Source organism: Podarcis erhardii, assembly GCF_964252035.2.
Source record: "Podarcis erhardii genome assembly, chromosome: 5".
NCBI lineage: Eukaryota > Metazoa > Chordata > Lepidosauria > Squamata > Lacertidae > Podarcis > Podarcis erhardii.
The window spans coordinates 23,711,206-23,717,205 of NC_138509.1; the positions used below are offsets into that span (position 1 = coordinate 23,711,206).

The window sequence follows — 6,000 nt, forward strand, 5'->3', positions numbered from 1 at the left end:
AGTAGGTGCACTTTTACATATCAGATCAATACAAAGACTCTCATGCTTCTTAAAACAAAGGAAAATATACACAGATGTAATGTAGTATTTACACAGTTCAAATAATTGAACATAGGTGCTAAATGCATGAAAGGTAGAACAATAACCCTCAACACCTTATTTAATTTCAAGGAACCAAGCTGCAGTCTTTAAACTATTAGGCATATATAACCTACTAATTCACTTACTTGGAGGAAACTACATTCAAATTAACTGGGCACATCCAAGTCTAGTGTGAAGGAGTGTAATTGATATGAATGCTTTTCATGGATTTGTGCATTACAGTCTAAATATGAATAAATCACAAAATATATTGATCTAGCATTCAAACAACTGAATCCACTGTGTGGATTTAGTTTGGGGTTTTTTGCACCAATTTGTTTTGAGCTTGGAGGAGTATATTTCAAGAACTGCAGGACCCAAACTTAATAAATTCAATTGTCTTCTCTGTTAACTTCACATTGATTTTTAAATCCTATATAAGAGAGAACTAGGATCAGGACTTCTGGTGTGGTGCCAGTTCAAGGCATCTGCAAGTCAAGTCATGTATTTGGAATAGAAAATACACCTGTTAAACTCTCATAAATATAACTAACTGGAGAGTTCTAATTCACATAATTTGTTATGACAAAAATGTAAAAAGAAAACGCTACAGTGAACTTAACACAGTGGTGACCAACCAACAAACAAGTTCACTTGGTGGACTTTCCACCTCTTGTCTAAAGAGTGAGTGCTAGGCAGGGAGGCAGAAGTGAACAGAAATGCCAAAACTGGGCAAAAGGACCCAAGTACGGTACATCTTAACATCCCACTTCCTGAACCACTTTTGGAACCCATGTTGCAGATTGGCTATCCAATGATTTAGACCATACTTGTGAAACATTTAGCTACAATAGCTGTCTAATATAAGCTATTTTCTTTCCTTGTATCATACAACTTTCATTTTATAGAACTGTAGTGGAAGACAGGAGTGCCTGGCGTGCTCTGGTCCATGGGGTCACGAAGAGTCAGTCACGACTAAACATTACCAACCCATTTCTTTTCCTTTTTTTACCTTTTACAGAACCAATGAATACCACATCATACTGGATTTCTCAAACCAGATGTATAAATTTTCACCAAACAAAGAAACAAACAAAAAACAGCTAGTCACAAATGAATTGCCTCATTAAAGCTAATTTATTCCTGGATATGTGACTGAACAAAACAGGTGCTCCAACCACCACATTCAACCACCAAAACCTAAAACATCCAGAGACACTGAGGTTGCAATCCTGCAAGTAAGCCCCATTGAATTCAAAAGGGCTTCTGAGTAGACATAGCCACGACTTCACTGCTGCACTCATTTTACTAGGAGATTTATACTTTACATTTTATAAAATTTCATTTTTCAAAAACTGGCAGTCCACTGCTTGGAACCAAGGCCCACTGATCTTATTTCCAACCAAGTCAAATGTGCCAAGAAGTAACTGCAACTGCTACTGGGTTACCTAGTCACTGTAATATTGAATACACTGCAGAAAAGTAGCACACACCGCACTTCTGGAGCTTGATTAACACTTCTAATTATGACGGCTATCAACTCCTTTAATATTTATTGCTTATTTTGGTGGCTGCAGTGGAAAGGATATTAAGTAATTCTGTTAATTAAAAAGCAACACTACAAATGAAGGGCCTCTCCCCTACATAAGTAGCACCACTCACTCCAGGAAGACAACCAAGCGCAAAAACTTACACCAGGATCGGAAACGGAAAGGTGAGAAAGGGCAACTTAAAAGTGCCAAAAGGCTCCTAGCAAACGACCAAACCCAGGACCCTCAAAAAAGAAAAAATGACCCCCTTCTCCAAATGATTGCAGGCAAAGAAGAGAAGAGGAGCAGCAATGGAAACGACCTATTGTGAACTGGCCATTTCCACGGCTAGCAAACAACTCAGGCCGAGTTATTTAATTCGTTAAACCTGCGACTTATTTTTTTAAAAAAGTTATGTAGTGAGACACAGCGGACCCCTTTTTGGGGGGGGGGGTGGAATTGAAGGCGTCGATTCTCCGTCTACACCAAGAACTCCGGGGCCGGCCGACTTCGCTTCTCTTCAGCAGCCCGATCCTATACTTAATCCGGAGTGAATCCCACCGAGCTGAACGGGGCTCACTCCCGAAGGAGCGTGCGCACCACCCGCTTTAAGGACGCCTTTCTTAAGTTTTAACCTTTCGTTGTGCGAGTGGCTGGGGCAACCCAGTCAGATGGGTGGGGGTACAAATAAAAATGTAGTATTATTAAATTCAAGACGGGGAGGGCAGCCTTTCCGTCAGGGCCACCGGCCAGGCCTCCTCTGCCCCGGTTGCGAGGGGGAGGCAAACGCACTCTCGTCCACCCGTCTCCCCTTTCAGACGAGGCGGCGGGAGGGCGAAACCCGAGGGAGGCCTGCCTGCGGACTCCGCACCTTCCCCCGCCGCCATTTAGTCGCCTCCCTCACCTATCTCCCCTCCTTCCCCGCCGCCACACACCGCGCCCCACTCACCCGCCTCGGGGGCCCGTCATCCTCCTGGCCAAGGGGTTTCCTTTCTGCCCCCCACCGGAGCGGTCCGAGCTTGAGAGGCGGGCCAAGAGGGTCGTCGTTTGGGGAGGGGAGAAGAAGGCGCCCTCCGCCTCCTCACCGCCGCTTCGGCCTTGCGACGCGGCTCTGGGCTAGACGGCGGGAGGCGGGGAGCCGAGAGGGTGGCTGGGCTGCCCCACAACACACAGGCGCGCAGGCCTCTCTCTCTCTTTCTCTCTCTCTCGCCTCCCGCTCACTCGACGCCCGGGCTCGCCGTTCCCCTCAGATCCGCGCGCGTGCGCATGAGAGTGCCCTAGGCGCGCGCGAGCGAGAGAGAGAGATATATATATATATATATATAATTGGTCAGAGGGGTGAGCGAAGACGACGAAGGGGCTTCTCGGGAGCGAGCGAGCGAGCACCCGGATTATTCCAATCACGGCCGCTGCCTCTGAAAGCAGCTCCAGCAGCAGCAGCAGCAGCAGCCGCCACGGAACGGGAGGCGGGGAGAAGAGAAGAGAGGCGGCAGGGCGTCCAATAGGAGGCCGAGGAGGGGGCGCGCGCTCCCTCGCTCGCGCGCAGGGGAATAAAAAAAAAAAGGGGGGGGAGAGGAGACGGGCGCCGCCGCGCGCTCTTTCTCCTCGCGGGCAGGCACCGTCGAGGTGTCTGTCTGTTTGTCTGTCCGGCTCCGGCTCCCGTTCTCCTCGCGTTTCCTCGACGGAAACCCGCCGAATAAGACCGGCCTTAGTTCGACGCCGCCCGCCGCCGTGTTGCTCCTTCTTTTCCTTGCCTAGTACGGGCAGCAACCTGGGCTCCTTCGGCGGCGCTCGGCACCTCCCCGCCCCTCCTCCCGAAGGAGCGGCCGAACGCGCGGCGGAGATTGCCGAAGGGCCCGAGGCGCTGTGGAGAAGGGGGGGGCGCGGGGGAACATTCCTCCGCCATCTCCCTTCTCTGGAAACCCTCGACGAGGGTGGGGACTCGTTTCCTTACTGCACCAAATCATCTCACCTACCTGATACGTGGAGAGGGAGCGTCGGATTTACGTATAAACTAAACAAGCTATAGCTTAGGGCCCCACTCCCTTGGGGGCCCCCCAAAAAAATTTAAAGAGGAAAAAAACCTGGATGTACATTTCCAAAATAAAAGATAAAAAAACAAATAAAATAAAACCTACGTACAGCGACAGTGTTTTGTGTTGTGTAGGCTCCTATGATGTAAGTAATGGGCACCGCCTGCTCCCTAAAATATCACTGGTTTACTCATTTCTATATATAGGGTGCCTACATTCTGCATGGACTGGTTGTATGGGCAACATGTGCAAAAGCTTTAGATACCTATTAGGTCCATATAGCATATAGGGAAAGGTAAAGGTACCCCTGCCCGTATGGGCCAGTCGTGTCCGACTCTAGGGTTGCGCGCTCATCTCACTTAAGATGCCAGGAGCCGGCGCCGTCCAAAGACGCTTCTGGGTCACGTGGCCAGCGTGACGAAGCTGCATCTGGCGAGCCAGCACCAGTGCCGCACACGGAAACGCCGTTTACCTTCCCACTAGAAAGCGGTCCCTATTTATCTACTTGCACTTAGGGGTGCTTTCGAACTGCTAGGTGGGCAGGAGCTGGGACCAAACGACGGGAGCTCACCCCGCCGTGGGGATTCGAACCGCCGACCTTACAATCAGCAAGTCCTAGGCACTGAGGTTTTGCCCACAGTGCCACCCACGTCCCCAATATATATAGCATACATTCAACGCAAAAAAAAATAAAATAAATAAACAATTTGTTGTTGACAAAGGAGAGCTGGACACATAAAGGGCCCCATTACCTTCAGTACCTTAGGGCCTCATGGAACCTAAATCTGGCCCTGAGTCTCCCTGATGTGATTCAGTCCAATATCCGCCCCCCACCCCAATCTGGTATTACAGGATGCAGAAAGCGTTGACGGAGTGTGTCTGCCGTCGTTTGTTGAAGCCATGTTTCCTGTGAGAGTTGTGAATGTGAATGCTGCCCTTCCACCTTGTTTGCAAGGTGCTGCCAACGCACCTGTACGCATATAGGACTGTAGAGTTTGGATGGGGGCACCCCAGAGTCATCTAGTCCAACCCCCTGCAATGCAGGAATCATTGGGCCACACGTGGTGCTTAAGATCCACAACCATGAGATTAATAAGAGTGATGCTCTACAGACCGAGCTATCCCAGCTGTCCCACCCTGTATAGACATTTCTCCAATTGACACATAGTGCTCTGTGTGTGGGTGTGCAATTCTGGTCACCACACCTCAAAATGGATTTGTGAAGCCGGGAGAAGTGCAGAAAGCAACCCAAAATGAGGGAAGCAAGTTAATTCCCCTGCGAAGGAAGGAAGGCTGTTCTGGCCCTTTCAGCTTGGAAAAAGCAGGAAATCAAAGAGAGCCTAGGAGCCAATTCCTAGGGGCCGAGTTGGCTCCTTCTTCAGCCCACCCACCCCCAATGAAATGTTTGAGGTGGCCGGGGCCCCACAATGTTAATGGGCATTGCCATTCAAATACTGTGTGTGCACCGCATCTTGTGATCAATTTTGCAAGGCAGGGCTAACTTGAACCCCCACCCCTATTTTATTCAAGTTGGCACCCTTGAAAGGGAGGGCAAGGCTTGACCAGAGGCATAGAAAAACGCTGCACAATGTGAAGAAAAGTGAATTGTGAGATCCTGGAATAAGGCCTGGATTGTCCAATGAAGTTGAATGGTGGGAGATTCTTCACGCAGCCCATAGTTGAACCTAGAAATTGCTGTCATAAGATTTAGAGACAAGCCACCAAAACTGTGTTTTAAAGCACCATTGATCTTCCATCTGTTGCTGCTAGGGTGGTACAGTGGAACTTAAATTTGATCATTGAGGATGATACAAAAGTCTCTGAGATATGTAAGACCCACATTATTTAAAGGTTTATAGGTCGATAACGAGTGCCATGAAATATTCTTAGAAGCCAAGGATCTTTTAAAATATGCAATGGATTCCTGGGCCATGGGTTGTCAGTGATGTCAAGCAAAACATTTACGTATTTTATTTCCCACCCCCTCTTTCGTTATACTTATGAAATAATGTTGATCTCATTATAAGAAAACTCATTACCCCAGAGTTTGATTAATCCTATCTTACTGGACTAACTTCTGTAGGACAAACAATTATCATTAACGACAAAGCTTGCATCCATGAGACCCGTTTCTGGTTTGCATTTACCATATATTACCATTTTTATGTATATTTTATGTAAGCCGCTTAGGGCTTTTGATGATTAAGTAGTATATAAGTAATAAATTAAGTCTTCTCCCACTGTGCCTGCTTTTTCTTCAAACATTGTCGCCAACTTGCAGTGCAACTGGCTCAAGAGAAGGGAAGGAAATAGGTGTACATGCACACATGTGCATGCAAGGTTGATATCCCAGCACA

At 47.9% G+C, this 6,000-nt stretch overlaps 1 protein-coding gene across 1 annotated transcript in view; it reads right to left on the bottom strand.

The window, feature by feature from the left end:
- The window catches only part of BMPR1A (bone morphogenetic protein receptor type 1A), a 54,712-nt gene extending 51,628 nt beyond the window's left edge, over positions 1-3,084 (bottom strand). The window contains exon 1 of the mRNA XM_081861233.1: positions 2,560-3,084. The gene's annotated coding sequence lies outside the window, so the exon portion shown is untranslated. The remainder of the gene's footprint in view (positions 1-2,559) is intronic.
- Positions 3,085-6,000: the final 2,916 nt, after the last annotated feature.